Raw genomic sequence first — 10000 nt, 5'->3', positions numbered from 1 at the left:
GTCCACTCAGTAAACTAGACTATGCTAAGTGGAGCAATAGTGGGGTCCACTCAGTAAACTAGACTATGCTAAGTGGAGCAATAGTGGGGTCCACTCAGTAAACTAGACTATGCTAAGTGGAGCAATAGTGGGGTCCACTCAGTAAACTAGACTATGCTAAGTGGAGCAATAGTGGGGTCCACTGAGTAAACTAGACTATGCTAAGTGGAGCAAGCATAGAAACCATAGAGTCCCTGCTTGCAGAATATATTCGAAATATCAGAAAAAGGAAAAGACTAGAGATGCACCGATCGCTCGGCCGCCGATCGGAATCGGCCGATTTTCACGTGATCGGCCACGACCGGCGACCGGCCGGTCAGTCTGAGACATGCCGATTTTATGCCGGTCAAATGCACTCGCACGTACTTGTAACAACATCACACTCAACACAGCTGAGTTTGCAAAGTTTGATAAGCTAGGCCAACAGTCAGGGCTGGATAAAGCGCTAATACTGAGTTTGTCTATGCAGCGAACGCTGTGCTTTGCCATATTGCGTGGCATTTAAGCTGTCACTTCAGGTTACAGCGCTCATCAAAGCCCGTCCTTGCCGCTAATTGCGTGCCCACAGCTGAACCACAAGCGCTATCAATAAGCAGCGACATAGCCTTTACTCAACTTAAGGCGAGACACGGCAGGAATAAACATAGTTTTGCTTCGGTTTGCCAACTTATCATGTATTCTTTCACACTACTACAACAACTAAGTCCGATTTACACATTTAGAGGTTTATTTCATTACCTTTTGTCTGATCACGCCTGTATATTTCTTCTAAATTCGCCAAAAGTTAGCATTCTAACGTGTCATAAACTACCGCGACCGTGATACAAAACATATCATGCGTGGTGTCCTTGGAAAGCTGTGTTTCTCCAGCATGACGTTATGCCATCCAAATATGGACACTTCCTTAGTATCCGCAAGCAATCGCGAAAGTTCAAAGAAGAGTGTGGACTGAGAATGTATGTCATTTGCTGTGTTTCAAGGCTTCTCAAAATTCGTTTTTTTTGTTGTCATTTTCCAACATCTCAGCCTATGTAGCACTAACTTCAGTTATCAGTATTCTGAAGATATTTACAGTTGGATATTGCATATGGATGTGAGAAGAAAATAAATAGTGTTCCTAGTGCATTTCTATGTGTGAAATGAATGTCCCACACTGGGATTACTGCAGCTGAAGAAGACTGAAGAAGAATCTGTCTATTCACATTTTTCTACCAGCCATTGATAAGTTGATTACATTTCTAACATGTTGTATTAAAGAAAATATAGGCCAGAAAATAACTCTTTGTTTGTGCTGTAAAGTGGTTAGAAGAAATTAAATCGGAATCGGCTAAAATCGGTATCGGCCGGTCAAACTCGATGAAAAATCGGAAATCGGAATCGGCCAAAAAATTGCAATCGGTGCATCTCTAGAAAAGACCCACAAATACACTTGGGCAGAATTTCACACTGGCATTAAATATTCCCATTTGCACTGAACATACAAATAATTCAAAATCCACAGGGGGTCAGCGTCAGCCAGAGACTAATCCTCTCTGTCAGTTGATCCTGATGGTTAACCACACCAACTCATCTCTCCTCTCTGTCAGTTGGCCCTGACGGTTAACTACACCAACTCATCTCTCCTCTCTGTCAGTTGGTCCTGATGGTTAACCACACCAACTCATCTCTCCTCTCTGTCAGTTGGTCCTGAGGGTTAACTACCTACACCAACTCACCTCTCCTCTCTGTCAGTTGGTCCTGATGGTTAACCACCTACACCAACTCACCCCTCCTCTCTGTCAGTTGGTCCTGACGATTAACCACCTACACCAAGTCATCCCTCACTGGTTTCCAAAATGAGATCAGAGTAAAACTAATTACGAAGCAAAGCCAGAGAACACACCTGAACATTGGGACAATCAGGCCAATTCAGCACCCAAATCAGAGCGCTACTCGTCACTAAAAAAGACATGATGGAGTAGAGGTGTGTGTGTGTGTGTGTGTGTGTGTGTGTGCAGTTTGTAAGTATGAGTGAGTAGAGACATAACTTTTATATTAGCCTTCATTCCCTCCACCTCTCCCATCCTCAACATTTTTCAAAATCTCAATGTTACTCTACATTTTAAATGTTAATGTGATATGTTGTTGATATTTACATTTTAAATGTTAATGTGATGTTTTGTTGTTATTTACGTTTTAAATGTTAATGTGATGTTTTGTTGTTATTTACATTTTAAATGTTTGTGATGTTTTGTTGTTATTTACGTTTTAAATGTTTATGTGATGTTTTGTTGTTATTTATATTCTGAATGTTTATGTGAAGTTTTGTTGTTATTTACGTTTTAAATGTTAATATGATATTTTGCTATTATTTGTGCTTTATTGTTATTTGTTGTTATTTGTGCTCTAGTTACACTGTATCACAGCAATCATGCTAATGAAGCAACATTGGATTGAATTGACGTACACACACACACACACACACACACACACACACACACACACACGCATACACACATGCAGGGAGAGACATACACACACAAACAGAGAGAGAGGTAAGAAACACAGATGAGCCAAGAAGAGAGGGAGAGACAGTAAGAGAGAGAGAGAGAGAGAGAGAGAGAGAGAGGTAAGAAACACAAAGAGATGAGCCAAGAAGAGAGGGAGAGAGAATGAGAGAGAGAGATAAATAAAAGAGGACAGAGGCTGATTGAAAGAGGGGAGGAGAGAGGGAGAGAAAGATAGACAGATGAAAAATCCCCAATCAGGAAAAACATGAGGCATAAAGGACAGGGGCAGATTTACCCCCTACACACACACACACACACACACACACACACACACACACACACACACACACCCGCGCGCGCGCGCACACACACACACACACACACACACACACACAACCAACCAACCAACTACCCAACCCCCTGCCTTTGGATCCCCACCAGGCAATCACTCTGTTTGGAAAATAAACAAAATGACTAACAAAATAGGCTAAATGAAGTGTTTCACCACACACACAGTCTCTCACACACACAATCACACACACACTAAAAAGCCTCATCCTAATTGGAGACCCTTGGGAAAGGGAGAGGGTGAAGGAAACAAAGTGTTCTATTGTGCCTCCACTGCTTTACAACACCACACAGCAGCGGAGCGAGAGAGAGAGAGAGAGAGAGACGGAGAAAGAGAGAGAGAGAGACGGAGAGATAGAGAGAAGGGTTAAAGATGGACGGCAAAGGGATACAAAAAGAGTCCAATTTCTGGAAGAAAAGCAGGATGCGTGTAAAAGAGAAAGCGCAGCACGATGCAGGGGTAATTGCACATGATTGACACGTGTGTTTACCGTATGTCAATCAATGCCAGCAATTTATCCAGCGTCAAAGCTGAATTTCCAAACACACACACACACACACACATACAAATGCAAAAGCATCTAGAACATGACAAAGAGATAAAAAATGACATGGCCATTTTCAACTCAATAATATGATTTGGGAGTCATTTCTGTGGTGTGGGCATATTGTCAGAAGCCACCGCACCAACACAGACAACACTCGAGCTCTTTAAACGAACAAACACCATTTCGTAAATTAGAATTTCATCAATTCCTCAGAATCTACTAAAGAGCGTATTAGCACGTCATGTCTCTGACTAGCTCTAGGGGGCCTCTGTGTTTGCTTGTCGTGCTATATGCTGAAGTTATGTCTCAGTCTGTACACAGACACCAAGAGTATCATAGAGCTAAACTGCACGTACAAGAAAAAATATATTTATCATTCAGCCCTTTAATAAGTAGGATATGTCATATGGACTAGCCAATACATGACAGTATTCATATAATTATGATGCAAAATAGATCAGGTAATGTGACCTGTGTGAATTTATAATAATATATGTAGGCTACAGTAGGCTATAATGTGTGTAGTTCTCACTTGTAACATTTAAGCTGTCAGCACAGCAGTAGGCTGTCACCAGTCTATGCCGCGTTTATTTAGTTAGCATGTAGTTGGTTAGCATTTAGTTAGTTAGCGTTTAGTTAGTTAATGTTTAGTCAGCAGTAGGATGTCTCCAGTCTATGACGCGTTTAGTTAGCGTTTAGTTGGTTAGTGTTTAGTTAGTTAGCGTTTAGTTAGTGTTTAGTCAGCAGTAGGCTGTCTCTAGTCTATGATGCGTTTAGTTAGTTAACATTAAGTCAGCAGTAGGCTGTCACCAGTCTATGACGTGTTTAGTTAGCGTTAAGCAGAGCCTATTTAGGGACAGCCGGTTCACTCCCTATTACTGTAACGCCATTGTACCTGCATTTTACCGGCAAAGGGATTACCGGCAATCTGTTGCAGTTCCGCTAGGGGGCGATCACGAGTAAGTACAAAAACAATGGGGATCTATGGGACTAGACAGCTAAATTGGTCTTTTTCACCTTATTGCCATTGAAATACTGAAGATTGTTTTTTAGTTTCTGCAAGCTCAATATGGATTATATATAGAAAGTTGAATGAACAAGTACTTATGGCCCTTTGGTTTCTTACAGGCTGGGTCGTTGTTGCCCATAACACACTAGCATTCTACTAATGAATGACGTCATTGACACGTTTGAAAGGTTTTTTAGAAAAATTAAGTGACTTAAAAAATCTAATACTCAGCGGTGTGTACAGTATTTCCCTCATACTCAGACACAGACTTCTTTAGCTTCATCGATTCATGCATTGTGCTTTTTAGCGGTCGAATTTTGGAATCAAAGATTTATTTATTATTTTGCACAGCCATGGACACCAGACAACATGCCCAGCCCAGCGTCCATTAGATGCCTCTATGCCTATGCTTATGGGGGTGTTGCTAGTGTAGTGGCTCTATGTCTATGGGGGTGTTGCTAGTGTAGTGGCTCTATGTCTATGGGGGTGTTGCTAGTGTAGTGTCTCTATGTCTATGGGGGTGTTGCTAGTGTAGTGGCTCTATGTCTATGGGGGTGTTGCTAGTGTAGTGGCTCTATGTCTATGGGGCTGTTGCTAGTGTAGTGGCTCTATGTCTATGCCTATGGGGCTGTTGCTAGTGTAGTGGCTCTATGTCTATGGGGCTGTTGCTAGTGTAGTCGCTCTATGTCTATGCCTATGGGGCTGTTGCTAGTGTAGTGGCTCTATGTCTATGGGGCTGTTGCTAGTGTGGTGGCTCTATGTCTATGCTTATGGGGCTGTTGCTAGTGTAGTGGCTCTATGTCTATGGGGCTGTTGCTAGTGTAGTGGCTCTATGTCTATGGGGGTGTTGCTAGTGTAGTGGCTCTATGTCTATGCCTATGGGGCTGTTGCTAGTGTAGTGGCTCTATGCCTATGGGGCTGTTGCTAGTGTAGTGGCTCTATGTCTATGGGGGTGTTGCTAGTGTAGTGGCTCTATGTCTATGCCTATGGGGCTGTTGCTAGTGTAGTGGCTCTATGTCTATGGGGGTGTTGCTAGTGTAGTGGCTCTATGCCTATGGGGCTGTTGCTAGTGTAGTGGCTCTATGCCTATGGGGCTGTTGCTAGTGTAGTGGCTCTATGTCTATGCTTATGGGGCTGTTGCTAGTGTAGTGGCTCTATGTCTATGCTTATGGGGCTGTTGCTAGTGTATGTCTATGTCTATGCCTATGGGGCTGTTGCTAGTGTAGTGGCTCTATGTCTATGCTTATGGGGCTGTTGCTAGTGTAGTGGCTCTATGTCTATGCCTATGGGGCTGTTGCTAGTGTAGTGGCTCTATGTCTATGTCTATGGGGCTGTTGCTAGTGTAGTGGCTCTATGTCTATGGGGCTGTTGCTAGTGTAGTGGCTCTATGTCTATGCCTATGGGGCTGTTGCTAGTGTAGTGGCTCTATGTCTATGGGGCTGTTGCTAGTGTAGTCGCTCTATGTCTATGTCTATGGGGCTGTTGCTAGTGTAGTGGCTCTATGCCTATGGGGCTGTTGCTAGTGTAGTGGCTCTATGTCTATGCTTATGGGGCTGTTGCTAGTGTAGTGGCTCTATGTCTATGCCTATGGGGCTGTTGCTAGTGTAGTGGCTCTATGTCTATGTCTATGGGGCTGTTGCTAGTGTAGTGGCTCTATGCCTATGGGGCTGTTGCTAGTGTAGTGGCTCTATGTCTATGTCTATGGGGCTGTTGCTAGTGTAGTGGCTCTATGTCTATGGGGCTGTTGCTAGTGTAGTGGCTCTATGTCTATGGGGCTGTTGCTAGTGTAGTGGCTCTATGTCTATGGGGCTGTTGCTAGTGTAGTGGCTCTATGCCTATGGGGCTGTTGCTAGTGTAGTGGCTCTATGCCTATGGGGCTGTTGCTAGTGTATGTCTATGCTTATGGGGCTGTTGCTAGTGTAGTGGCTCTATGTCTATGCTTATGGGGCTGTTGCTAGTGTATGTCTATGCCTATGGGGCTGTTGCTAGTGTAGTGGCTCTATGTCTATGGGGCTGTTGCTAGTGTAGTGGCTCTATGCCTATGGGGCTGTTGCTAGTGTAGTGGCTCTATGTCTATGGGGCTGTTGCTAGTGTAGTGGCTCTATGCCTATGGGGCTGTTGCTAGTGTAGTGGCTCTATGTCTATGGGGCTGTTGCTAGTGTAGCGGCTCTATGTCTATGGGGCTGTTGCTAGTGTAGTGGCTCTATATCTATGGGGCTGTTGCTAGTGTAGTGGCTCTATGTCTATGCCTATGGGGCTGTTGCTAGTGTAGTGGCTCTATGTCTATGGGGCTGTTGCTAGTGTAGTCGCTCTATGTCTATGCCTATGGGGCTGTTGCTAGTGTAGTGGCTCTATGTCTATGGGGCTGTTGCTAGTGTAGTGGCTCTATGTCTATGGGGGTGTTGCTAGTGTAGTGGCTCTATGCCTATGGGGCTGTTGCTAGTGTAGTGGCTCTATGTCTATGTCTATGGGGCTGTTGCTAGTGTAGTGGCTCTATGCCTATGGGGCTGTTGCTAGTGTAGTGGCTCTATGCCTATGGGGCTGTTGCTAGTGTAGTGGCTCTATGCCTATGGGGCTGTTGCTAGTGTAGTGGCTCTATGCCTATGGGGCTGTTGCTAGTGTAGTGGCTCTATGCCTATGGGGCTGTTGCTAGTGTAGTGGCTCTATGTCTATGTCTATGGGGCTGTTGCTAGTGTAGTGGCTCTATGCCTATGGGGCTGTTGCTAGTGTAGTGGCTCTATGCCTATGGGGCTGTTGCTAGTGTAGTGGCCAAGGAATGTGCAGCTACCACACAAGCCGTGGGTTCAATTCCCTGGTGCCACTTCAACCCAAGGAAACTGGTCTGCAATTAACTTTTAATGAATTAAAGCAATTGTGTTGACTTATGTGGTAGCGGATTCCATACGGAGACGGGGGAACTGTGTTTACCTATGTGGGAGCGGATTCTGGTCAGAGTTAATCTCTGCTTAGTGAAAGCAGCTACTGCCGTATAATAATAATAAAATACCTTACGCTCTCCTCCCCCCACTCTGCACACACACACACACACACACACACACACACACACACACAAACATGTTCACATCTGTCCACATAAAACAGTCATCTCGAAATGTGAAAATCCCCCCCCCCCCCCCCCCCTCCCCTCCTCTAACAGCAGATCCACACTGTGTCTGATCAGCTCCTGCTGCTCCATCTGCACCAGCCACTCATACACACACACACACACACACACACACACACACACACACACACACACACACACACACACACACACACACACACACACAGACCATCACACACATACACACACACACACACACACACACAAACAGACCATCACACACATACACGCACACACATACACACTCACACACACGCAGACCATCACACACATACACACACCCACACACACACTCACTCATACACACACATACACACCATTACACACATGCAGTTTGCACTCACATCTGTCATAGGATTACACACACACACACACACACAGAGAATACTGACTGTCACTTTAAGAACATGTATGCCACAACAGAGACCCATGCATGCATGCATTGTGAAAAGGCCATAGTCACACACACACACACACACACAAGCACACACACACTATATAGACAGGGGCACACACTATATAGACATGGAAACACACATATTATATAGACATGATTACACACAAACGCACACACAAACACACACACAAACACATACAGTATGCACACCACACACACAAGTGACTTTCCTGCACCCCTGCCCTAAACAAATCACATCTGTGCATACACTCAAACACAGACACACAGACACACACACAGACACACACACACACATATCCACTTTCTGTTTGCGCTGTCACACATGCGGGTGCCGATCCGGTTGGTGTTTCACGGTTGGCCGCTCCGGCTCTAAGAGGAGTCGGGTTCCTCTCGGTTCCTCTCGGGTTCCTCTCGGGGACTTAAGGGATTTGTAGCTCATTGTTCCGCTGATGCCCCACTGGACACTGTTACACACAGGAAGGAGGTGCAAATCCCACACACACACACACACACACACAGAGGCACGCATACTCACACACACAAACAATCATACACACATACACACACACACACACTCACACACACACACACACTCTGTTACGCATGGGAAGGACGCGCTAAGCCCCTCATTAGCCAACTTAACAAAGACACATTCATTACAGGTGAGACAGAAGGTCAGGTACCCACACACACGCATACACACACACACACACACACACACACACATACAGACACAGACTCACGCGCATAGACTCATACACACACACACACACACACACACGGACTCATGCGCATAGATTCACACACACACACACACACACACACACACACACACACACACAGACTCACGTGCATTGACTCATACACACACACACGGACTCACACGCATAGACTCATACACACAAACACACAGCAGACACTCACAGGCTACCAGATCCACCTACGGCTGAGCACTCACCAGTGATGGACCAAGTTACACTGACAACAGCTTAACCTCGTGACCGAGACGCAGTAGAGAGTACAATACTGGCTCTCTCTTTCACTCACACACACACACACACACACACACACACACACACACACACACACAAATACACGTACAAGCTACAGGTATGACAGGTCAAACCAATCTAAATCCAAATCAGTATTGTGTGAAATTTGGCATGTTGAATGCATGTATGCACTCATGTGGTGATGATACACCTGTACACACACACACACACACACACACACACACACACACATAAAAGACACAGAGGGCCGGATGTACAAACACAGCGCTAACAGCGAGTTTTTGTATACGCAGAATGCGAACGCTGTGCTTTGCTATATTGCGTGGAATTTACTAAGCTGTCACTTCATTACGTTAACAGCGGTCATCCCCGCCCGTTCCCGCCCCCTCTACAACGCTAATTATGTGTGCAGAGCTGAACTACGAGCGCAGTTGAATATTGCAACATTTAAAAGAATCAAAGTTTAGCGATCATACATGATACAAAGAGATGTCAACGAGCAGCGACAGACAGACAGAGTAGCCTAGTAGTTCTACTAATCCACTTAAAAAAATACTTGTGAACTATTTACTGCAGGTAGACTAAGGATACAGTATAACTTAATGCCTGTCTAACAGATTGGGAAGTGTAGGCTATGTCGTGAAAGAGAAAATATGATTTTAGAGAGGCAAACAAAAGTTAAGGTTGCTTTTGACATAGTACAATGAAGAAAATGGATGCTCTGAATACTGATTCAGCTGTCTCTAAAATGTTTTCTAATAGAAGGATTTAACCGCAATTTGGATTACACCTGCTTTCAGAAGGCGGAAGTTTTTCAACGCAAAATAGACGTGCGCTGTTTTCATACATATGGTGGAATACTTAATCAATCGCTATTAGCACTTCTCCTCCCCTGTACTTGCGCGTTACACCCATTTTCAGCTGATCCGCCCAGGAATTAATATGCATGACACGGAAAAGCGCAAATAGCCATTCTCAGTTCCCACGGCAGGCAGTCTGCGTGTTTCTCTCA

The 10000-nt window shown here is 44.8% G+C and overlaps 1 protein-coding gene across 1 annotated transcript in view; it reads right to left on the bottom strand.

The window, feature by feature from the left end:
* Positions 1 to 10000, bottom strand: part of shtn1 (shootin 1) — a 54470-nt gene that overhangs the window by 2349 nt on the left and 42121 nt on the right. The gene's annotated exons all lie outside the window — the stretch shown is intronic.

Source organism: Sardina pilchardus, chromosome 18, assembly GCF_963854185.1.
Source record: "Sardina pilchardus chromosome 18, fSarPil1.1, whole genome shotgun sequence".
Taxonomy (NCBI): Eukaryota; Metazoa; Chordata; class Actinopteri; order Clupeiformes; family Clupeidae; genus Sardina; species Sardina pilchardus.
The sequence above is the reverse complement of the archived record's forward strand: the minus strand, read 5'-3'. Positions and strand labels throughout refer to the sequence as shown.